At 45.4% G+C, this 24,191-nt stretch overlaps 1 long non-coding RNA gene across 1 annotated transcript in view; it reads left to right on the top strand.

Moving 5' to 3' along the window:
* Window positions 1-24,191, top strand: part of LOC144805409 (uncharacterized) — a 50,795-nt gene that overhangs the window by 10,273 nt on the left and 16,331 nt on the right. The window contains exons 2-3 of the long non-coding RNA XR_013605512.1: window positions 7,111-7,180; window positions 20,629-20,698. This is a non-coding gene — a long non-coding RNA (uncharacterized LOC144805409). The remainder of the gene's footprint in view (window positions 1-7,110; window positions 7,181-20,628; window positions 20,699-24,191) is intronic.

Genomic DNA, 24,191 nt, shown 5'->3' with positions numbered 1-24,191 from the left:
TTTATTAGCAGGTAAACATGCGCACTTTCACCAGAGGAATAGTATTTGTATCTGTTCACAGGCTTCTTTCATATTGTCATACGCAGGGCTTTAAGTGGGACGGGTATCTAGCAGGACCACCCTTCACTATGTATGTCAATTCAAAGAGACTCCTTATAGTTCTTTCACAGTCTCATCATTTCAAAAATGATGCTTGGTGTTTATTAGCAGGTAAACATGCGTACTTTCTACAGAGGAATAGTGTTTGTATCTGTTCACAGGCTTCTTTCATATTGTCATACGCAGGGCTTTAAGTGGGACGGGTCTCTCTCTAGCAGGACCACCCTTCACTATGTATGTCAATTCAAAGAGACTCCTTATAGTTCTTTCACAGTCTCATCGTTTCAGAAATGATGCTTTGTGTTTCTTAGCAGGTAAACATGCGTACTTTCACCAGAGGAATAGTATTTGTATCTGTTCACAGGCTTCTTTCATAGTGTCACCCGCAGGGCTTTAAGTGGGACGGATCTCTATCTAGCAGGACCACCCTTCACTCTTTATGTCAATTCAAAGAGACTCCTTATAGTTCTTTCACAGTCTCTGCATTTCAGAAATGATGCTGTGTGTTTATTAGCAGGTAAACATACGTACTTTCTACAGAGGAATAGTATTTGTATCTGTTCACAGGCTTCTTTCATATTGTCATACACGGGGCTTTAAGTGGGACGGGACTCTATCTAGCAGGACCACCCTTCACTCTTTATGTCAATTCAAAGAGACTCCTTATAGTTCTTTCACAGTCTCTGCATTTCAGAAATGATGCTTTGTGTTTATTAGCAGGTAAACATGCACACTTTCACCAGAGGAATAGTATTTGTGTCTGTTCACAGGCTTCTTTCATATTGTCATACGCGGGGCTTTAAGTGGGACGGGTCTCTCTCTAGCAGGACCACCCTTCACTATGTATCAATTCAAAGAGACTCCTTATAGTTCTTTCACAGTCTCATCATTTCAGAAGTGATGCTTTGTGTTTATTAGCAGGTAAACATGCGTACTTTCTACAGAGGAATAGTATTTGTATCTGTTCACAGGCTTCTTTCATATTGTCCTACGCAGGGCTTTAAGTGGGACGGGTATCTAGCAGGACCACCCTTCACTATGTATGTCAATTCAAAGAGACTCCTTATAGTTCTTTCACAGTCTCTGCATTTCAGAAATGATGCTTTGTGTTTATTAGCAGGTAAACATGCGCACTTTCACCAGAGGAATAGTATTTGTATCAGTTCACAGGCTTCTTTCATATTGTCCTACGCGGGGCTTTAAGTGGGACGGGACTCTATCTAGCAGGACCACCCTTCACTATGTATGTCAATTCAAAGAGACTCCTTATAGTTCTTTCACAGTCTCTGCATTTCAGAAATGATGCTTTGTGTTTATTAGCAGGTAAACATGCGCACTTTCACCAGAGGAATAGTATTTGTATCAGTTCACAGGCTTCTTTCATATTGTCCTACGTGGGGCTTTAAGTGGGACGGGTCTCTCTCTAGCAGGACCACCCTTCACTCTTTGTGTCAATTCAAAGAGACTCCTGATAGTTCTTTCACAGTCTCATCATTTCAGAAATGATGCTTTGTGTTTATTAGCAGGTAAACATGCGTACTTTCTACAGAGGAATAGTATTTGTATCTGTGCACAGGCTTCTTTCATATTGTCCTACGTGGGGCTTTAAGTGGGACGGGTTTCTATCTAGCCGGACCACCCTTCACTATGTATGTCAATTCAAAGAGACTCCTTATAGTCCTTTCACAGTCTCATCATTTCAGAAATGATGCTTTGTGTTTATTAGCAGGTAAACATGCGTACTTTCTACGGAGGAATAGTATTTGTATCTGTTCACAGGCTTCTTTCATATTGTCACACTCGGGCTTTAAGTGGGACGGGTTTCTATCTAGCCGGACCACCCTTCACTCTTTGTGTCAATTCAAAGAGACTCCTTATAATTCTTTCACAGTCTCTGCATTTCAGAAATGATGCTTTGTGTTTATTAGCAGGTAAACATGCGCACTTTCACCAGAGGAATAGTATTTGTATCAGTTCACAGGCTTCTTTCATATTGTCCTACGCGGGGCTTTAAGTGGGACGGGACTCTATCTAGCAGGACCACCCTTCACTATGTATGTCAATTCAAAGAGACTCCTTATAATTCTTTCACAGTCTCTGCATTTCAGAAATGATGCTTTGTGTTTATTAGCAGGTAAACATGCGCACTTTCACCAGAGGAATAGTATTTGTATCAGTTCACAGGCTTCTTTCATATTGTCCTGCGCAGGGCTTTAAGTAGGACGGGTCTCTCTCTAGCAGGACCACCCTTCACTCTTTGTGTCAATTCAAAGAGACTCCTGATAGTTCTTTCACAGTCTCATCATTTCAGAAATGATGCTTTGTGTTTATTAGCAGGTAAACATGCGTACTTTCTACAGAGGAATAGTATTTGTATCTGTCCACAGGCTTCTTTCATATTGTCATAGGCGGGGCTTTAAGTGGGACGGATCTCTATCTAGCAGGACCCCCCTTCACTATGTATGTCAATTCAAAGAGACTCCTTATAGTTCTTTCACAGTCTCATCATTTCAGAAATGATGCTTTGTGTTTATTAGCAGGTAAACATGCGCACTTTCACCAGAGGAATAGTATTTGTATCTGTCCACAGGCTTCTTTCATATTGTCATAGGCGGGGCTTTAAGTGGGACGGATCTCTATCTAGCAGGACCACCCTTCACTATGTATGTCAATTCAAAGAGACTCCTTATAGTTCTTTCACAGTCTCATCATTTCAGAAATGATGCTTTGTGTTTATTAGCAGGTAAACATGCGTACTTTCTACAGAGGAATAGTATTTGTGTCTGTTCACAGGCTTCTTTCATATTGTCCTACGCGGGGCTTTAAGTGGGACGGGTTTCTATCTAGCCGGACCACCCTTCACTATGTATGTCAATTCAAAGAGACTCCTTATAATTCTTTCACAGTCTCTGCATTTCAGAAATGATGCTTTGTGTTTATTAGCAGGTAAACATGCGCACTTTCACCAGAGGAATAGTATTTGTATCAGTTCACAGGCTTCTTTCATATTGTCCTACGCAGGGCTTTAAGTGGGACGGGTCTCTCTCTAGCAGGACCACCCTTCACTCTTTGTGTCAATTCAAAGAGACTCCTGATAGTTCTTTCACAGTCTCATCATTTCAGAAATGATGCTTTGTGTTTATTAGCAGGTAAACATGCGTACTTTCACCAGAGGAATAGTATTTGTATCAGTTCACAGGCTTCTTTCATATTGTCCTACGCGGGGCTTTAAGTGGGACGGATCTCTATCTAGCAGGACCCCCCTTCACTATGTCAATTCAAAGAGACTCCTTATAGTTCTTTCACAGTCTCATCATTTCAGAAATGATGCTTTGTGTTTATTAGCAGGTAAACATGCGTACTTTCTACAGAGGAATAGTATTTGTATCTGTTCACAGGCTTCTTTCATAGTGTCACCCGCAGGGCTTTAAGTGGGACGGATCTCTATCTAGCAGGACCACCCTTCACTCTGTATGTCAATTCAAAGAGACTCCTGATAGTTCTTTCACAGTCTCATCATTTCAGAAATGATGCTTTGTGTTTATTAGCAGGTAAACATGCGTACTTTCACCAGAGGAATAGTATTTGTATCAGTTCACAGGCTTCTTTCATATTGTCCTACGCGGGGCTTTAAGTGGGACGGGTTTCTATCTAGCCGGACCACCCTTCACTATGTATGTCAATTCAAAGAGACTCCTTATAATTCTTTCACAGTGTCTGCATTTCGGATATGATGCTTTGTGTTTATTAGCAGGTAAACATGCGCACTTTCACCAGAGGAATAGTATTTGTATCAGTTCACAGGCTTCTTTCATATTGTCCTACGCGGGGCTTTAAGTGGGACGGGACTCTATCTAGCAGGACCACCCTTCACTATGTATGTCAATTCAAAGAGACTCCTTATAATTCTTTCACAGTCTCTGCATTTCAGAAATGATGCTTTGTGTTTATTAGCAGGTAAACATGCGCACTTTCGACAGAGGAATAGTATTTGTGTCTGTTCACAGGCTTCTTTCATATTGTCATACGGGGGGCTTTAAGTGGGACGAGTCTCTATCTAGCAGTACCACCCTTCACTATGTATGTCAATTCAAAGACACTCCTTATAGTTCTTTCACAGTCTCATCATTTCAGAAGTGATGCTTTGTGTTTATTAGCAGGTAAACATGCGTACTTTCTACAGAGGAATAGTATTTGTGTCTGTTCACAAGGTTCTTTCATATTGTCATACGCAGGGCTTTAAGTGGGACGGATCTCTCTAGCAGGAGCACCCTTCACTATGTATGTCAATTCAAAGAGACTCCTTATAGTTCTTTCACAGTCTCATCATTTCAGAAGTGAATCATTTTAAATATTCTAAACAACGAAGCCATGGTCGTTGCTTTTTTATCTGATGCATCTAGGGTGACTCACCAGCATGGGTGCATATTCAGAACACTGAGGGTAAACATTCAGGGCAGGGGCTGCAGTGGTTTCCAGACTCTGAACTGTTTCATACATTTGTGACTTAAGAAAAGAAAGTGCATTCAAATCGGATCCGTACAGTCCCCGCAGCGCCATAGTGCACTCTCAATGATCTGGGAAAGTGAAGCCTGCCAGAAATGAATGACGTCACACAAGACATACAGACACTTAGCAGTTTCACATTCTTCTGCTCGTGTTCTCTTCTTTGTAACTTACACCGCTGATAACTAGTCTTCTTCCCTGCATAGAACTGCACACGTTACCTTTCATTATTTGCCTTTCTCAAACAAGTCATAACGCTTTTTCAAAGTTCCTTTAAATTATATTGCAGAACAGCTCACCAAGTTAAAACTTTTTTTTTTTAATTACTAATCGGATAGGAGTAACCTAATGCATTTACCAATGCTTGTTTACATTGTACTACAGTTAATTAGATATTCAACATACATTAACAAGCATTGGCATAGCCAATAGGTCTCGCCTTTGGGATCTTAATGTTGTTGCACCAAGGATATTGTGCTGCATAACTAAATGCCTATAAGGTCCCAAAAGTGAGACCTATTGGCTATGCCAAGGCTTGTTTTGCATTTGTCACCTCGTGTGGGCCAGGTATGCCCAGATGTGGGTCCCACACTATCCATGCCACTGGAGTCCAGCTGTCCTGGCTGATGAGGGCTGAAAGCCCGAAACCGTTCCTAGGATGCTTGTTTCCAGTTCAGGGAGGGCCTGGCCTGGCAGTTCGGGCTGGACTGTTCCCATTGGGTGCAGGGTCAAGATTGATTTGCATATGGCGGTGTACAAACTGGAATAATACAATTAAAAATGTCAGTATGTTTTTAGGTCTCGCTGAGTCAGCGCGTATGCGCTGCTCGGAGATACTTTAGTAAGTGAGTTTTGAAAATGGTACAGGCTGGCTACAGCCTTGAGTTCACGCGAGCGTGCACACGCTGCAGCCGCCATCTGTCTCCTCAGTCATGGGTCATGGGTCATTAAGTAGCTTGTTCCTTTCTTTCATGGCTCAGTAAGCCTTACAGCATGCTCCTCCACCCCTCCCACGCAGCCCTCCTCCTCTGTTCGAACCCCCTTCGCTGCCTAGCCTTTCGTCACAACCAACACATAAACATTCAACACACACACCCTCATACCCACACACAGCCACACAAACACACAACCACACACAATCACACCCACAACCACACACACCCAACCACACACAACCACACACACACTCACACACAACCACACACACTACCTCACACAACCATACCCACACACAACCACACCCACTACCTCACACAACCATACCCACACACAACCACACCCAGTGGTGCTGCAGAGTGGTGGTTTAGATTGGTGCTGTAAAGGAGTACTGTAGAGTGGTGCTGCAGAGTGGTGCTGCAGAGTGCTGCTGTACAATGGTGCTGCAGAGTGCTGCTGTACAGTGGTGCTGCAGAGTGCTGTTGCACAGTGGGTAAGGAGCTTGAAGGTGATCCTCTTGTTGACTGGGAGCTAGTGCAGGTTTCTCAGGTGGGCGGTGATGTGGCTGTTGCGAGTTAGTCCGATGATGAGGCGTGCAGAGGCGTTTTGTAGGCAATGGAGTCTCTTCTGGAGTGTGGCCGTGGTTCCTGCGTAGAGGGCGTTGCCGTAGTCCAGCTTGCTGCTGACGATTGCTTGGGTGACCGTCCTTCTGATTTTGGTGGGGATCCATCTGTAGATCTTTCAGAGCATGCGGAGGGTGTTGAAGCAGGAAGAGGAAACAGCATTACCTTGCTGGGCCATAGAGAGCGTGGAGTCCACAATGAACCCCAGGTTGCATGTGATGTTGGTGGGTATCAGGGCAGCTCCCAGCATAGCCGGCCACCAGGAGTCGTCCCATGCGCAGCGGGTGGATCTGAGGATGAGGACCTCCCGTCTTGTCCGAGTTCAGTTTCAGCCGGCTAGTCTTCATCTAGTCTGCAACAGCCTTCATTCCCTTTTGGAGGTTGGATTTGGTGGTGGCCAGGTCATTGGTGAGGGAGTGGATCCGCTGGGTATCGTCGGTGTACAAGATGATGTTCAGGTGGTGTGCTCGGATGATGTTGGCGAGCGGTGCCATGTAGATATTGAAAAGGGTAGGGCTGAGGGATGATACTTGGGGTACACCGCAGGTGATCGTGGTGGCTTTGGATCGGAAAGGGGGAGGCGGACTCTCTGGGTTCTACCGGTGAGGAAAGAGGTGATAGAAGTAATTAGCAGTATAAGCACATTGAACAAAATAAATAGTTCCACCATCTTTCTAAAACAATGTACATATGCCAGCATATAAAAACTGTATCAGGCGTTTTCCTATGATGCTTTCCTGTGTGTGTGTGTGTGTGTGTGTGTGTGTGTGTGTGTGGTTGTCTCTTACTCCCATTCCCTGGAGGGAGAGTTTGTAGCTCCCCATTGTAGAAGAGTCGGCTGAGAAGGCGCTCACTGCATTGAATAATTTCTTGGTATGCACTTTTTATTAGTATTGCAGGAAATCACAATGATTGATTGTCTCTTTTGTATTCTTCTTTCCCACAGGGTCTTCCACTTCAGTCCCTTAGGTGAGCCTAGGCCGCTGTCATCCCTTGGACAGAAGGAAAAGGCTCAGGTAAGTGTTTTTGCTTCATGGTTTAGTCAAGGGAGGATGTGAGGAATAAATAATAGCTATGCATAAATGTGAAGGGAGGGGCTAGAGGTTGGAGTAACCAAAAGAAAAAGAGTAGTCGATGATTTCTGCTTTTGTCTTTCTTTTCCGTCTCACTTATTTCCTTTACCCTGGGTCCCTTTCACCCCTCTGCCTCTCCGCCCGTCCCTCTCTGACTCAGCCCCTTTCCAAAAGCCCCGTAGACGCCCATGCACCTGGAAGAGCAAAGTCCCTCCGGGGCCGTGGCGTGGTGACGAGTTCAAATTTCGAGATGGCATTGATTGATCGGAAGTCTATAGAAAAACGGATGGAACCATCCGGTTTCAGAACTATGACATTGGGGGAGGACCAGTTACTGCTGGAAGGTTTTATGACTCCTAGTTGTAACATGCTCTCTATTGCGGCAGGAACCGCGTCCCGCCTAGCGCATGGTATTCTGTAGGGGCGTTGTTTTATTACTTCATTTGGTGGGGTAACAATGGCATGCTCGACGATTGTTGTTTTTCCCGGGAGGTCGGAAAAGATGGAGGAGAAGGACTCTAAGAGGGTCTGAAGAGACTCTTTTTGTTCCTCTGTTAGATGTTCGTTTATGAGCAATTGAGTCAATATTGAAGGAATGGGTTTTTAGTCAGACAAAACGTAATAAGTGTCTTTGGGGAGGGGTCCCAACAATTTCTTTAGTAGATTTATGTGGTATATCTGGGTTTTGGTTGAGGAAAGGCGTAACCGGTAAGTAGTGAGGCCTATCCTTTCAACAACTACATATGGTCCCTTCAATTCTGCCCTTTTTTGGCGTATAGAGGAAGGTAGGAGTAGGAACACCTAGTCATGGACTTGTAACTGCTGTCACCTCTTTCCTTTATTGCAAGACATCTGCTAGCTTCTTTGAGCTTTTTCTAGGTTGTCATGAGCAAAATCTCGCCGTTTCTGTATGCGGTTTCTTAGGCTTTGGGTGTATTCTAGAGGGTGTTGTGTGTCTTCTTGTTTCTCTTGTTCCCAGTGGCAACAACATGTCCCATTCTTTACCTTCGGTGGTTAGCATTTTCTTCATGGTTAGATTGAAGGTGGCATTATATCGCTTGCACAGACCCTCTGTCTGAGGGCAATAAGCCGATGTTCTTATTTGGGTAATTTTCAAGGTTTTATAGACTTGTTTCATTAAACAAGAAACAAAGGGGGTACCCTGGTCTGTCAAAATCTCTGTGGGAAATGCTACCCTCAAACAGTTCTAGTAACTTTTCACTGATGTTTTTTTCGTGCTTGGTGTTCGTAGGGGAAATGCTTCTGGGTATCGAGTTGCGTAATCCACAATAACCAGTATATAGATATATAATTTTTTCGATTTTGGGAGAGGACCCAGTAAATCCATACTTATCCTCTCAAAGGGGTTATCAATGATTGGTAGAGGATGTAAGGGGTTTTTTGGGGTCCTTCTTCTGACATATTTCACACTCCCTGCAGTATTTATGTACATTGGCGAATATCCCTGGCCAATAAAAAATATCTCAACACAGTCTGGGTTGTTGTTTCAGGCACACTGTGACCTGCTAGAATGTGTGACTGGGCAAAAAATAATATTTGATAGCGAAATCTCTTGAGAACCACTAACTGTGGGGGATCGTGTTGTTTTCCTATCCTGTATATTAAATTGTTTTTGAGGATGAATGAGGGGATTGAGGACGGTATCACTGGGTTCTGCGCTTGTTGCCAGGCATTCTGGCAGGTGGGGTCTTTGAATTGAGCATACTGAAATGACCAGAGCAGCGTACAAGGGGGTGTAGGAGTCTCCCTCAGTGTGCATTTGAGCAACAAGATGAATTCTCGATAGTCTGTGTCCAAACTGAGTTGTTCGGGTAGGTTGTCCAATACTCCTACCCTGACCAGTAGAGTACTGTTATTGGGTAACTTGATGGGAATTTCGGGTATTGGATAGGTTCTGATGTCTCCATGAACGGAGCAGATGAGTGTATTTTTCTCCATGCCAGTGCTTAATTTGTGCCGGTGCTTTCAGGTGCTAAGCACAAGCACCTATTTCTCAGGGCCGGGTCTATAAGAATTGAGAGCCATGGGTATGCTCCAAAGCCTGAGGAGTGTTGCAGGTGCTGACTTTTTCATGGTGAAGCTTCGTTCATTGTTTGAGGCTCGATCGGAGTCGGTCAGCTACAGAGCAAGTAATGAAGCGGTGAGGGGGGCTGTGGTTGGAGGCAGCTTCAAGACTCTTCAGGGACAGGGCAGGCCTCAATGCAGATGGAACAGGCACAAATCGACTTCCGGGGCACTCCTGGCAGTGTGAGACCTGGTTGCTTCTCCCCATCCAATCCCCCGGGTCTGGCCACGAAGGAATCCTCTGGAAAAGAGAAGGAACAGTTGAGTTTGATGAGAGGACATGGAGCAAGCGGAGGAAGTGGCAGAGGGAACAGTTGGGAATCCCCTAACAACTTCTGGCAGCACTGGGTAAAATGTCAGATCAGTTGGAGGTGAGAGATTTAAGACAAGTACCAGAAATGGATACACCCTAAAAACTAAAAAAAAATTGATGATCAGTCTTCTTTGTAAAATAGGGTCCATGTTAAATACATTTTCAGTTTTTCCCAAGGTGACACATTGAAACTTCTTTTCTAACAAAAGTGCAGATTCCTGCTGGGGCTTATTTAGGGTAGAAATATAAACAACTGTGATTAGCAGAAAGTCAAATGCCATATTTTGTGTACGCATTAGGAAAAAATGTTGCATAGAGGCAGGGACGGAAAGAGTGCTTGGGAGCTAGGGGGGTGTGTTTTCTTGAGCAAAAGGGATAAAATAAGTCCTCTTGCCAGATCTTAACTAATAATGAAGTTGTCTCTTCCAAGAGCCTGGTGTTCCCTCAAAAGATCTGTTTCTGAATTTTATAAAAGGAAAAAGGCGCACACAGACCAGTCCAAGCCCAGCGTTTCTAACCGCCACCCCCAGCTAGTCATTCCAGTCGTTCTCCGAAGGGGCAGTTTGCCCTTAGGCACAATGTGCTGCGTGCTCTGTCAGAGATGGTGCTCGGCGCTGGCAAATGTTGTGTGCAGAGGACTCCAGTCTACCTTTCACTATCGCTTATACTCTGTGCACACGGGGGCGCTGCAGGACCCGGGCTTCACAGGACAGTGCCATGAGTGCACGGCCAGTCATTCATGCTGCAATGACGAGCATTATTAACACACCACCATGGCCACCACAGGAATGTGCATCCCACAGAGAGAAGTGTTAAACTCTGGAACAAGCTCCACACAGGCACAGCCCACCCTCTCAATCACACTCTTACCTCCTAGGTCCAGCGACTCCTCAGCGAGGAGCTCGTACAGAGCTATGATTCTGTTGTGGTGACACGGAGGGATGAGAGTATTTATTTAGGATTTTACTTGCAGGGGCTGATCTTAGGACTACTTTCTTGGTTTCGAATTAACCAGGAACGTTGTTTCCATTGATGCAGCAGGTGCAGTAGCACTGAGGCTCATTCAGTTGGCCTACTGCTATTGTTTACAATCCAAACAGCAGCTAGGAGTGGGGTGTGGGTAGGGGCATTTTCTGCTTTACACTAGGCCCCATGACACACTGGCTACGCTATTGGAACAAAATGTTCTAAAATCAAATCTTGGCTTCCCATTCCAAAAAGATAGTACCCTGATCAAGCTACTCAACCTCTGTGTCCCACTTCTGTTTGCCATGGTCAGGAGTCATACACTTTGCTCTCCTGCTGTACCATTTTGCACCGACATTTGCACTTCTGCCTGATATGCAAAAACAGCTATTTACTGAATGATGTGTGAAAATTGAAGTTTGCAATGGTTAACAGGTTCAAAAGATATTGATTACACTGTGGGCAATCTATAGACATGGTAGAGGAAAACTCTATAGCATCAGTACCAAACTGCGTAATTTGGACACAAGAACAGAAGAATGACCAATCATGGCAATAGAAAAAAAGTTAATCTCACAGACGTTGATTTTTTTGAAACCTTATCAGCTATGTTCCTTTAAAAAATACACAATGCGGGGGCAAGATGGCCGCTGAGGGGTTGAGCTGAGCAGTCGCATCACTTTCCTCTCCTGCCCAGAATGACTCTACAGGTTAGGGCGTCGGGCTCCCCCTGAAGTTTTATGGTGGCAAGATGGAGTGAAAAGAATGAGAGAGCATTGCCAACTCAGATTGCAGCTCCGATTTAGAAGTGCAGCAGTAAACTGGGTGAAAGCGTGCATCTGTAACCTGGTGAGTGCGATTAAAGCACTAAAAAGCGGAAAGGATCTAGCTATCGTGATGCCTCCCAGACCCCCGCCGCGACAGGATAAGCCCAGAGAGGTGGCAGACAGGGAAATGAAAGGAGCGGGGAAGGCCGAGACACCGACGGGGAAGGACCTCGGGGCAATCTGTAAGGTACCTGCTATTCCTACTATGCCGCCGAAAAGGAAAACAGAAGTCCGCGGTAAGGCTGTGGTGCTCCCAAAGAAGATACCGGAGAATCACACAGCTTTGAGAAAGATAAATGCGACTACAGTGGAACAAACCTCAAAAGAAGACAGAGCGTGTAAAAATAAACCCAAAGACAGCGGGATGCGCCAGCCTACCCTAACAGAGGTTTTCTCCATGACAGCTCCTGAACAGCCGGGCGGTTCGCTGGAGGCGCAGATACCGGGGGAGAGCGTCCGCGAGGACGCAGCGGAGGAGATCGACGCCGCTGGGAGCCCGGTTGCCATGCAACTAATCCAGAGCGCTGAGGCGGCAGCTGCGGGTCGGGCAGCTAGCTTGGCCGATGAGAGCAAAGTAACAGAAGCAGCAATGGAGGATGCTGCTGGAGCGCTTAGACAGCCAAACCTGTCAATGGCAACGACAAATGATTCCACAGTGAAGCGGATGGCGGAGTCTGTAGGTATGACGCTGGTAAAAATGACAAGGGAAATAGACACGGGGGGTCCCTGGGAAGCGCCGATATGTTGGGGGCCTTGATGCTGGTAGAGGCAGAGATGAAAGAAGGGAATAAAACAGCCCAACAACAGAGAATCAAATCCTGGGGTAGCGTGGAAGCCATGGCAGATGATAATGAACAGGGGGAGAGCAATAAGAATAAGCAACTAACAGAAAAGGTAGAAAGGGGCTCCATAGAAGGCGAGGACTTTTACTCAGTAAACGAGGACACAGAATCGATAATCTCCTCTGAGAGCCAAGAAGAGGAAGTTGAGGATGAGGCAACAGACTCTGGTTCCAGTACTACGGGTAAAGCGTCTACACAAAGAAAAAAACTCTCTAAAATAAGGAGGCGCACCTCAGAGTCCCCCCCCCCCATCAAGACAGTCAATTATTGTGGGATTATTCAGCTACATCCCAGGTCTACCAGGACAGCGGTAGTGGTAGTGGAGGAGGTGGGGGCCCTACTCTGGACACTGGACCCCAGCAAAACTCTCTCAAAGCATTATTTGATACCTTAAAGGAGATGCAAGCAGAGGCAAAAACTGAGAGTCGGAGAGCGAGACCAGACTCAAAAAAAATCCAGGGCTCACTGAGAAAAAAATAAGGAAGTAGAGGTGAGAGTCACCGAAGTAGAAGAACGCATGGGCAGACTGGAGGACAATTTAGGGAATTGGCAGGCCTTCAAGACTGAACAAGAGAAACTGACAGAAGACATGAGCTGGAAGATGGAAGACTTTGAAAACAGGCAGAGGCGAAATAATGTTAGACTCTTGGGTGTGGCAGAGGGGGCGGAAGGGCAGGATGTCAGGCAATTTGTAGTTAATCTGTTAAAAGGAGCCTTTCCAGAGTCCCAGTGGCAGTGGGACAGGGAAGTACAGAGGGCACACAGGTTCCCTTTTACAATAAGGAAGCCACGAGGTATGGGAGGTACAGGAGGTGAGACTCAGGGGAATTTACCCAGGGCAATCTTGGTAAATATAGGGAACTTTTTACTGAGAGAGGAGATAATTGGCAAGGCAAGACCGGATAGTAGAAGAACTTTTGAAGGTGTTACTTTTTTTGCCAGGCCTGACTTCTGCCACGTCACCATAGAGAGGAGGTGGAGGCTTAGACAGATGATTAACCCATTTCAGGCCCTAGGCTGTGAAGCGTATCTCCTCTTTCCCGCAAGGCTTAAGGTGATCGTAAGGGGGAAGGCCCAGATGTTCTCTTCAGAGATCAAAGCTCAGCAGTTTTTAGAAGAGACAAAGAAACAGAAAGGCGGATAACATGAGGAGGTATAGACTCTTGCTATATAGAGCTCACTCCACAAACTTTTTGAATATAAGCACAAGAAGGGGAGGGTAAACGACACATCAAAGAGAAAAGCAGGAGAGGGATGCGAACAGCACAACTCAAGGCGGGCACGCATAGGTCGGCTGACCTATTTGCCTGTAAAGGGGAAGGGAGGGTTCAGGGGAGGGGGGGCGCTGGGATGGAAGGGGGTGGTTGGGGGCGGGGCAGGGTGGGAGATGGGGGGAGAAAAAGGACATTTTGGATTGTTTTTGTTTTGGTAACTCACACTTGTGGAGAAAATGTGATAAAAGTCATACAACATGAAAATAGCAATGCAGCAGAATCAGAATGTATACAGTACAAGAGGGAGATTGCATGGAGTCAGCAAAAGTGGAATTTTCTTAAACACTTTGTAGGTTTTTTGAAAGGACAAGGGGTGCTTCGAGATGACGTGTAGAATTGCCACGATAAATGTTTGCGGGCTGAATGAAATAAATAAAAGGCAAAGAGTAGCAGCATTCCTTAAAACATTGCGCTTGGATTTAGTATGCCTACAGGAGACTCACATAGAGGGTGTTAAAGGCTACTTACTGGAACAATTGGGTTTTTCACTACTAGCGAACTCTAAGCAAGGGACTAAGACCAGAGGAGTGGCGGTTTTAGGGAGAAAGAGGGATGTAACAGTGCGAAGAAAGAAAGAAGATCAGTGGGGGAGATGGGCTATACTGGAAGTAGTTTTTAAAGGGGATACCTTCACGTTGGTCACAATCTATGGGTCAACAGAGGATGACCCAGATGTTTTTCAGTATTTGGATGTTGAGTTAGCTCATTGTTTGCTGCGGGGATCTCAATATACATGATCTTAGTAGCTCATTTGTACAACCTGGGGGACAATATATAGGGAAGAAAAAAAGGGTCTATAGAGCACTTTCAGATATGGTGTTTCATAACTTCCTGGAGGACCCCTGGATAAGGTGGCACCCATACTTAGACGGTAGTACATTCTACTCAGCCCCACACAAGGTGCTGGTTTGTTTGGACTACTTTCTAATCTCTAAGAACTTGATCACTGATTCAAAAATTGAGAAACATCCACGACTAGTCTCAGACCATAGTCCACTGGTAGTAACACTTATGCTAGGCCAGAGTCTAAAAAGAGAGGTTTCATGGACCTTTGAACGGGCATTATTACAAGGCCAGGCATATCGGGATTATATGAACACATGGATAAAGGACTTTTGGGACATAAATAGAGGGACAGCACCCTCGGGAGTTGTTTGGGACTCATTTAAAGCAGGGGTAAGGGGGGAGACACTGAGCTTCGTGTTATTTAATAAAAAAAAGAGAAACTAAGAGCTGAGGAAACTCGACAAAATCTTTTAAAACTTGAAGCAGACTTAGCAGCTGCTATAGTGCAGAACTCCCCACTCGACCAGTTACTGCTCAGGATTGCTGTAACAAGAGCAGAAGCCTTGGAAGGAATGGCTAAAAAGGTGGTATCTGACTCAAAGGGAGAAGGCATACGAGTTTAGCGAAAGGGTGGGGCACATCCTAGCGGCACGGAGTAGACAAAGGGCAGCAAACTCGGATGTCAAGCAAATCGTTGACCCACAGGGTAATTCATTTACAGAGGCTGGGCAGGTAAGGGAAGTTTTCAGACAGTTTTACGCCGATCTTTACTCCTCTGACAACATAGGAGGTGAGGAAGAGATAGAGAGATATCTGAGGAGTGTCTCTCCCCCTGAAATTGAGACACAGGATAAAGAGGAATTAGAAGCCACATTCCAATTGGAAGAATTTTTCATGGCCCTTGGGAGTCTACCCTCCGGGAAGGCAGCGGACCCGGACCTAATCCCACTGGAATTCTTTAAAGTATTTCAGACGGTATTAGCAGCTGACATGTTTAATATTATGATACTGGCCCAGAAGGGGGAGTCAATACCTGACTCGTGGGGGGCTGCAGACATCATAGTGATAGCCAAAAAGGGTAAACCTGCAACGGCCCCAGGTTCATATAGACCCATCACTTTAATGAATGCTGATGTAAAGGTGTTTTCTAAAATACTGGCTAAAAGATTGTCAAGGGTTATTGAGAGATTGGTTAGTCCCTTCCAGCATGGGTTTATCCCAGGAAAGGGTACAACGCAACATGTCAGGCAAGTAATCACTATGTTCGATGCAGCAGGTACTTCAGGAGACCCTATGGCAGCACTATTCCTAGATGCTGAAAAAGCATTCGATAGGGTCTCCTGGAGCTATCTATGGGCTATCATGAAATGGAGTGGCATAGGGGATGGGTTTATAAAGGCTATACAAACTCTTTATAAGGATCCAAAAGCTATGATCAGGGTTGACAGAGGGCACTCAGACTGGGTTAAAATTAGTAGGGGGACCCGACAGGGATGACCCTCCTCCCCCTTATTATTTGCGCTATATCTGGATCCTTTTCTCCGACGATTAGAACAGAATCCAAAGATACCGGCAATGCGGATGAAAGGTGGATCGATAAAATCTCTGGCGTATGCAGATGATGTGGCCATTATGACACCCAACCCGGTAGGGGCTATTAGGGAGGTGGAGCTGGAAGCCAGAAAGTTTGGTTGGATATCGGGGTATAGTTTAAACGCCGTAAAAACGCAAATTGTAAAGAATAGGTATGTAGATTGCAATGATGAGAGGGTGGTTGATTCTGCAGTATATTTGGGAATTGCGATCTCTGCGAATCTAGGAAATATAATCAAGAACAACATGGATCCCTTAATGGCTCAGGTAAAAGTAGACTTGGACAGATTAAACAATCTACATTTGTCACTAGTCGGATGTACTAATATAATTAAGATGTTGATACTCCCTAAGTTTCTTTTTCTTTTTAGGTCTATCCCATTAATGTTTGAAACAAATTGGTTTAATGCACTAGAGGCATTGATGAATAGATTTATATGGGCACAAGGGAAGACACGTAGGGCGTATAGGTTTATTTCCCTCCCGAGAGAGAAGGGAGGGTGGGGAGCACCAGATTTTAGACTGTATTACATGGCTGTAGCCTTACAATATATGCAGGGTTTAATTGGAGGGGCACATCTTGATAGAAGGGTATCTAGCTTCTCTACAGAGGTATATGCAACAATACTTGGGGCAGAAGCGGGAAATTATTTGTTAAATAGCGTTGATCTTGGATATTTTAAAAGGACAACATTTAAAACAATAGCTGCTGCAGTGAATATTTGGAGTGCCTTTTTGAAAAAATATAAATTAGGTAGATACAACAGATATGTTATGTTGTATAAAAACAAATCGTTTCCCCCAGAGGTATTCTCAGATATAGTAATGGCAGACTGGGAGTCAAGGGGGATCACACAGATCGGTGATGTTATTAATTCTGATGGAATGATGCAGTTTAGTGATATGAGATATAAATACGGCTTAAGCAATAGGGCATTTTTTAAATATCTTCAAATTAGGAGTTTTTTAGGTAACAAGCAGGGGGGAGCATCTGGCTTCAGCAGAAATGATATCTTAGAGAAAATAAAGACGTCAGGGGATTGTACAATACGATCCTTTTATGCTATCCTTGTAAAAAGTAAGAATGATGATATGGAAAAACACAGTAATAAGTGGATTGTGAAACTGGGTGGCGACCAGGGTTGGTTTCAGGAATCTCTGGAACTGGGACGAACAATTTTGTGCTCATCCCCTTTGCAATCGCAACACTATAAAACCCTTTTCTCTCTATATTTTACGCCAGCAAGGATTGCAAAGTGGGGTGGTACTGCGGGTATTTGTTGTCCTAGATGTAACTCCCTAGTGGCAGATAGTGTCCATATATTCGCCACTTGCCCTCAACTGCATACATTAGTGAGGGATATAGAGATGTTTTTACATAGATCACTAGGAATACAAATTGTGCTCACCCCATCTTGGATACTTTTAGGGGTTGGTGCATATGGGGAGGAAACACCACGGAATTTTTTGTTTGTAGCTATGGCAGTGTACAGGATAACTATAGCCAGGGCATGGCTTGATAAGAATCCCCCGGGAATGCAATCTTGGCTAGCCAATTTATTATCAGTATATAATTTGGAAAAGAATATTTATGCCCGGAAGGGCAAGAGGAAAAAGGACTTGGGTTTAAAAATATGGGATCCAGTAAACAAGTGGAAAGTAAGAATGAGTAATTACTAAATACGTGGTGTTGTTTTTATTAAAACCGATAAAAGGTTAATATTTTCTTTTGATTATGTATTGTATGTATGTATAATTTGAGTAAGTACTGTATACAGACATGTTGAATTGTATAAGTAAAAGTGTGTATAATTTGGAAAATAAAATGTAATAAAAAAATAAATAAAAAAAATACACAATGCATTTGCAAAAGAAAGTGAAAAGGACGGAGTACAGTTTGTGCGTATTAGGCAAAACCTAAGTTGACATTCTGGCCATTTCAATAAATAAACACTTAGGCGTGACTTCACACCTGGCTTGACACACAAAATCATAATCACTAGCTTTTTGTAATCACTAAGACCGCAACTCAGCACTTAAAAAAAAATATCTTTAAGAAACTGAGTATAGAAGTTAATAAGAATGGTGCCAAAACTGAGGTGCTCGTGGTGGGGGGCGACCCGTCTGTGTGGTCATCGGCGTGGTGGCCGGCATGCCTAGACAACACTCTTGTACCCTGTCAGCAGGCTAAAAATCTTGGGGTAATGTTTGACTCAGACCTTTCATTCACTCCCCAGATTGGTCGTGTGGTTGGGATGTGTGTTGGCGTTCTCAAAAACCTGCGGAAGACTCTGGATTTGCTTCCGGTTGGTGCAAGACGAACGCTGGTGCACGCACTGGTGACTTCACGGCTAGACTATGCCAACCTTCTCTATCTGGGGACCACGGTTAAAGTTCTGAGTCGCCTGCAGGTGTTACAGAATGCCGCAGCACGCCTGGTACTGAGGCTCCCTAAAAGAGCAGCCTCCAAAGCCGCCTTGAAGGCTCTCCACTGGCTTCCTGTCAGGGAGAGGATTGCTTTTAAGGCGCTATGCATATGTCATCGCATTATTGGGGGCAAGGCACCCGCCCCCTTGCTGGGCCTCATCACACCGTACAAACCTAGTTGGGTACTTCGATCCACCGGTGTTGGCTTACTAGCTGTTCCCAAAATTAAGAAAGCGCGAATGGGAGGCAGATCTTTTAGACATCTTGCAGCTAAGAGCTGGAACAGGCTCCCTATGGAACTGCGTCTGGAACCTTCGGAGGCTAAGTTCCGGAGAGCTCTTAAAACCCATTTATTTTGTTCTACACTAGATTAATGGCTTACTGTCCTGTTCACTTGTCTCTCACCACAGCGCGGGGACACGCCGGTGCGCGTAACCAGGCGCTTTAGAAATCTCCATAATAATAATAATAATAATAATAATAATAATAATAATATTTCATCAATAAAAGCATAGGTGCAATATCTTGGCTTTAATATTTGCTAATTGTTAGCGTGTTTCAAGAAAGGTACACAACAGGTTTTGTGTTTACATCCTGGCAGCCACGCCAGCCTCCATCACCGCTGAAGAGTCCTTGGCGGTAGGTTGGCGGTCACTTATCCATCAAACAATCTTCCCACACAACTCAACCTTCGGTTATACACAGAACCAGGCGCACTGCAGCCTCGTTCGCATATAATAATATTATGTTATATTGATTTGCATAGTGTATTAATCACTCAAGAGGGTATCCAGGCGCTTGGACAGGTGTGTAGGTGTGAGGCCCCCCAAGGTGCTTATGTTAAGAGCCAGGGTTTCAGCTTCTTGCGGAACTCAAGAGGTGAGGAGGCGGCTCTGATGTGTTGAGGCTTATGGGTGTGGGTGGAGCTAATACATGAAGTGGGTGGGGCCACTGAGGAAAGGGCGGGGCAGGGGGGGGTGGCCTCCTAAAAAAATGTGAGTACCTGCACCTAATATTTTACAAATTAAGCACTGCTCCGGGCAGATCTGAAAGTCTTTCACCAGTGTGCTCTGTACGACGGACTGCCTACAACCCGAATCCAGTAAGGCTGTCACATTTTTTCCATTGAGTGTAAGACTTACGTAGAAGCCAGAACCCATTTCTTCTGTATATACGATGGTTTTGGGTATACAACTGACATCCATCGGTTCTTCCGTTGACTTTTTTGGCGGACAGGTCCTGGCTAGATACCCACACTCCCCACACTCGTAGCATTTGGGTCCCTGGAACGGAGCGTCATCCCCTCTAGAGGGTTTGCCTTTCAGAGGCTCCTAGGGTGGCCTGACGGTTTTCTTCTCATTTTGCATGCATCCTGTGGCATACCGTGAGGACCTATCAGGTTCAAAAGCTAGTGTCTTTGGTTGGGCCCGAGCAAAGGACATTGCCATCTCCACAGCTTGATCCACAGAGAGATGTGGCTGTTGACATAGCCACCTCTAGGTGGGTGTTGGTAAGGCATCAAGAAACTGCTCCAGATAAATGACCACCAATATGTGTTCCTTGCTGTTCTCTTGGGGTCTTAACCATTTATCCGCAGTCGCCTTTAACTTTAAAAATATTGTCTTTGGGGTATCTCCAGGGTTACCTCGTTCCTTTCTGAATCTTGACCGATATGCTTAGGAATCCATTCCCAAATGGTCCAATATGACAGTCTTAATGTCCTTTTAAGGAGTGTTTCCTGTGAGGTTAGCCACTTGGTACCCAGCCTGGGCCTCCCCTGTCAATAGCGGTGCTAAAAAGAAAGCCCACTTCCCTTCCGGCCATCCACAGCTTGGGCAGCCCTTTCGAAATTTGTAAGGAAGGCATCCGGGTCCTCTCCCGGTTGATATTTCTAGAGGGATATGTTGGGGTGCCCTGCATGTACCCCTTGGTGGCTCTGTTGACTGATGGTTTAGGGTGTTTGACCGTCAGCAACCTTATGTATGCATTGAACCTGCTGGGTGAGCGAAGCCGTGAACATTTCCCTGTCGGCTTGGGCCGTCGCCATCTGTCTCTCAATGGCCCATTCCAATTTTTCTTGACCACAAATTAGTTGTTGTATTAGGCTTTCCATTTTATCGGACTAATGGAATTATGCCCACATTCTACACCAAGTATTTAAAAGAGTCGGTCAAGAAGGAGCTGTCTGCATTGAATAATTTCTTGGTATGCACTTTTTATTAGTATTACAGGAAATCACAATGATTGATTGTCTCTTTTTTATACTTCTTTTCCACAGGGTCTTTCACTTCAGTCCCTTAGGTGAGCCTCGGCCGCCGTCGTCCCTCGGACAGAAGGAAAAGACTCAGGTAAGTGTTTTTGCTTCATGATTTAGACAAGGGAGGATGTGAGGGATAAATAATATCTATGCATTCATGTGAAGGGAGGGGGTAGAGGTTGGAGTAACAAAAAATAAAAAGAGTAGCCAATGATTTCTGCTCTTGCCTTTCTTTTCCGTCTCACTTATTTCCTTTTCCCTGGGTCCCTTTCACCCCTCCACCTCACCTCCCGTCCCTCTCTGACTCAGCCCCTTTCCAAAACCCCTTCAGATGCCATGTAGCTGTAAGTGCCACGTCCCTCCGGGCCCGTGGCGTAGTGACTATGCGTCCTTCATTGATGTCTGGTCTCCTTCTTCGGCTTTTCCTCCTCCGCCGGGTTCTGGTGTTCTGTTTGCGGACAAGCTGTGACCTCCCCTGGGCTCCGGTTCTCTCTCTCGGAAGGCTGTTAGGTCTTCTCCGTCTGGTTTCTCCACCTCGCGCTCCCTTGCTGCGTGTAGCTGGACCAACTACTGACCAACCTGACGTGCTCTCCGTCCCGCCTTCTTGAATCGTGTATCGTGTGACGTCTGTCCTCATTACCGGCTTAAAGGGGCCTCCTGCCGATTCCCCTCTCTCCACTTGTGAATATAGGAGGGGAGAAATATATGAAGAGATGGCATGGCACTCCTTATCCTCTAGCCCATTGTGTACTACAGGGGCTTCCTGACACCCGTCTTGCTCACAGGTTGGACATCCCTCCTCGCAGAGTGATTGGCAAGCAGCTGAGTTGAGGTTTTAGCAGGGAGTGACCATGCAATGATAGCAAGTGCTCCTCTGCCCCAACCCAGAAATGCTTGTTTATTTATAGCAAAAAGCATTCTTGTTTCCAGGCTGAGACCTTAGTCAGGCCGCCCTTGTTCATGATCTATTGATAGATGCTTCGCCTCATGGACGAATAACAAACCGTCCCATCTGCACAATGTATGTTCAGACCTTATGAGTTGGTCAAGGTGTAGTGATAGTGTTCTTACGAAGTGGAATTCGTAAGCAAAGTAGTTTCATTGAAACTAATCCTTCACTTTCACAGATGCAAATGCTTCAAAAGTCATCATGTGAAAGAAAAGCCAACTTTCGTCGAACGTGTCCATGTTAAAACTGCAGCGTTTCTCCCTGGGCCTAACTGAGCCATGTGACAAACCGTCACAAGTAAGATTTTGATAAGGGATAATACAATAGCAGTTTTGAAGCAGTGAATAGATATTAGTTAAGCTGGAGAGATTTAGTAGTGCGGTTCAGCCGCGAAATGTATCCAAAAAGGTGTTTAACATTCATGCCCATGAAGAGGTCAGATTGTGTGGAAGATGGATTGGCTGATTTTAAAATTGAAATGGGTTCTATGCAGGCTAGGTGAAAAAAAAAAGAATTAAAGTGAGAGTGTTTAGCAAAGAGATTAAAGAGAGGCAGTAAGTGAAGTAGCAGGGTGTTCCCAAAAGTGGTGATCTTAGAGAAAAGTATGACGTAAGGTCAGTGGTAGAAAGTGTGGAGTGTATGATATCCCTACAAGCTCAGCAAATTTGGGATAGGGTGATTCAACATCAGATCACTTTAACAGCAGTCCAAGTTCCGGGAGTGTCCAACCTTCTAGCGGACTCCCTGAGCAGGTCGGTCTCATCAAACCACGAGTGGGAACTTCATCAGCCGACGCTGGACCGCATCTTTCAGCTTTGCAGACGCCCCAATCTGGATTTATTTGCGACCAACCTGAAGCGCAAATGCACATTCTATGCAAGTTGGCTTCCCCACCCAGAATCGTGCGGGAATGCATTTTTTATGAATTGGTCAAAAATGTATACTTACGCTTTTCCACCGACTCCTTTTGTCCCAAGGGTACTTTGGAAAATGCAAAAGAACCCTGCCGCATTAGTCTCATAGCCCCCAGATGGCCTCGCCAGTTCTGGTTTACAGAGCTCCTCCTCCTGTCGGAGTGCAATCCAATTTGGCTGCGCCCAATTTCGAATTTTCTTACTATGAACCACGGCCTGATCTGCCATCTGGATCCAACTTCTCTGCGATTGGCAGCCTGGTGCCTGAACACTATGAGTTTGCCGATTGGATTATTCCTCCGACTGCAGGGTGGTCATCACTAACTCTAGAGCACCCTCCACTATCAAAACCTACAAACTCAAGTGGAAACGGTTGTCTTTGGTGCAAAGCTTCAAATGTTCACCCTGTTCACTCTATGCCAGAGCAGCTTCTGCCTTTTTTCTTACAATGAGCAAAATCTGGCCTCGCTCACTCTACCCTGAAGTTTTTCAGGCCGCAATCTACAGATTCCGGCAGGATGGCTCCAATTCTCTTTATTCTTCAAGAATTATTCAACAATTTTTCAAAGGCTTATTTCGGATGTTCCCCCCAATTTGACGCCCGCCTTCAGATGCTCCTCCTTGGCATCTGAACATTGTGTTGGCACAACTCATGAAGTCCCCATTTGAGCCCATTCGTAGGGCTGATCTTAAATTCATCTCCCTTTCCCCGACAACAAGGTCTATCTATTCTGGATGCCTTGGAGGCTCTCCTTTCTTCCTTTCCCCCCACGCACCATAAAATCATGGGGCAGACTTCAACTGCCACTTTGAGCCTCTCTCTGGGATTCCCCCAGTTACTTCTAAGGAGGATGAGTTGTGGCACATCCCTGAAAGCTCCACGTATCCAGTAAACCGTCTGACGCCGTTGGCACTTGCCATTAATAATTTGCTCATAGCTTTTTCCCTAAGGCCCAGATATACCAGGCGCACGCACTTATAACCGACTGGGGAAAAGCACGACAATAGATTATATTTTGACCAACGTGGAATTCTGGGCCCAATTAAAATTGTTCGCTGTATTGCCAAGAATCGACAGCGACCACAACTTACTGTCACCTGAGTTACTCAGTCACCTGGGGAACCTGACTACCCAGGATGCACCTGGGACTTCCACCAATCGGCATCTACTCTTATCAGGGGGAGGCAGGCGGGTCAGGTGGGAGAGGGTGGCTCAGGCACCGGATAAGTTGGCAGAAATCTACAACAACGTAGCAGGGGCCTTAGTTGAGGTCAGTGACCTGAGGAATGGGAATTCTGGGCTTTCGTATCTCCCGGCCATCCAGTCCATCCATAATGAGCTCTTCACCTCCTTGGCTGACCTCTTTACAGCTCCCGAGCCCGGTAGGGGGAGACCCTATAAGAGTGAGAATTGGTACAACAAAAAATGTAGGGAGGCAAAAGCAACCCTCATAAAGGAGGTGAAATTGGGAACCCAGTTGTCGATTAGAAATGCACGTCAAATTTATACTAGCATGACCCAAGCCACCAAAGCGGAGTGGTAAGTCGACAGATGGGAGAAAACTAAAGCAGCCCTAGACGCCCACGACTTTAGGGCTTTTTGGAACCTGGTTCGGGGAGGGCCGGCCACGGGGACGCATGCAGTTGTTTCCAACCTGTGTGAAGAGGTTTGGCTTGCACATTTCAAGCCCCTCTATTCCCTCGACCCTGAGCGTCCCCTA

The sequence above is a fragment of the Lissotriton helveticus genome, assembly GCF_964261635.1.
Source record: "Lissotriton helveticus chromosome 1_1 unlocalized genomic scaffold, aLisHel1.1 SUPER_1_unloc_1, whole genome shotgun sequence".
In the NCBI taxonomy this organism is placed as follows: Eukaryota; Metazoa; Chordata; class Amphibia; order Caudata; family Salamandridae; genus Lissotriton; species Lissotriton helveticus.
Note: the sequence above shows the minus strand (reverse complement) of the source record. Positions and strands in the feature narration are given on the sequence as shown.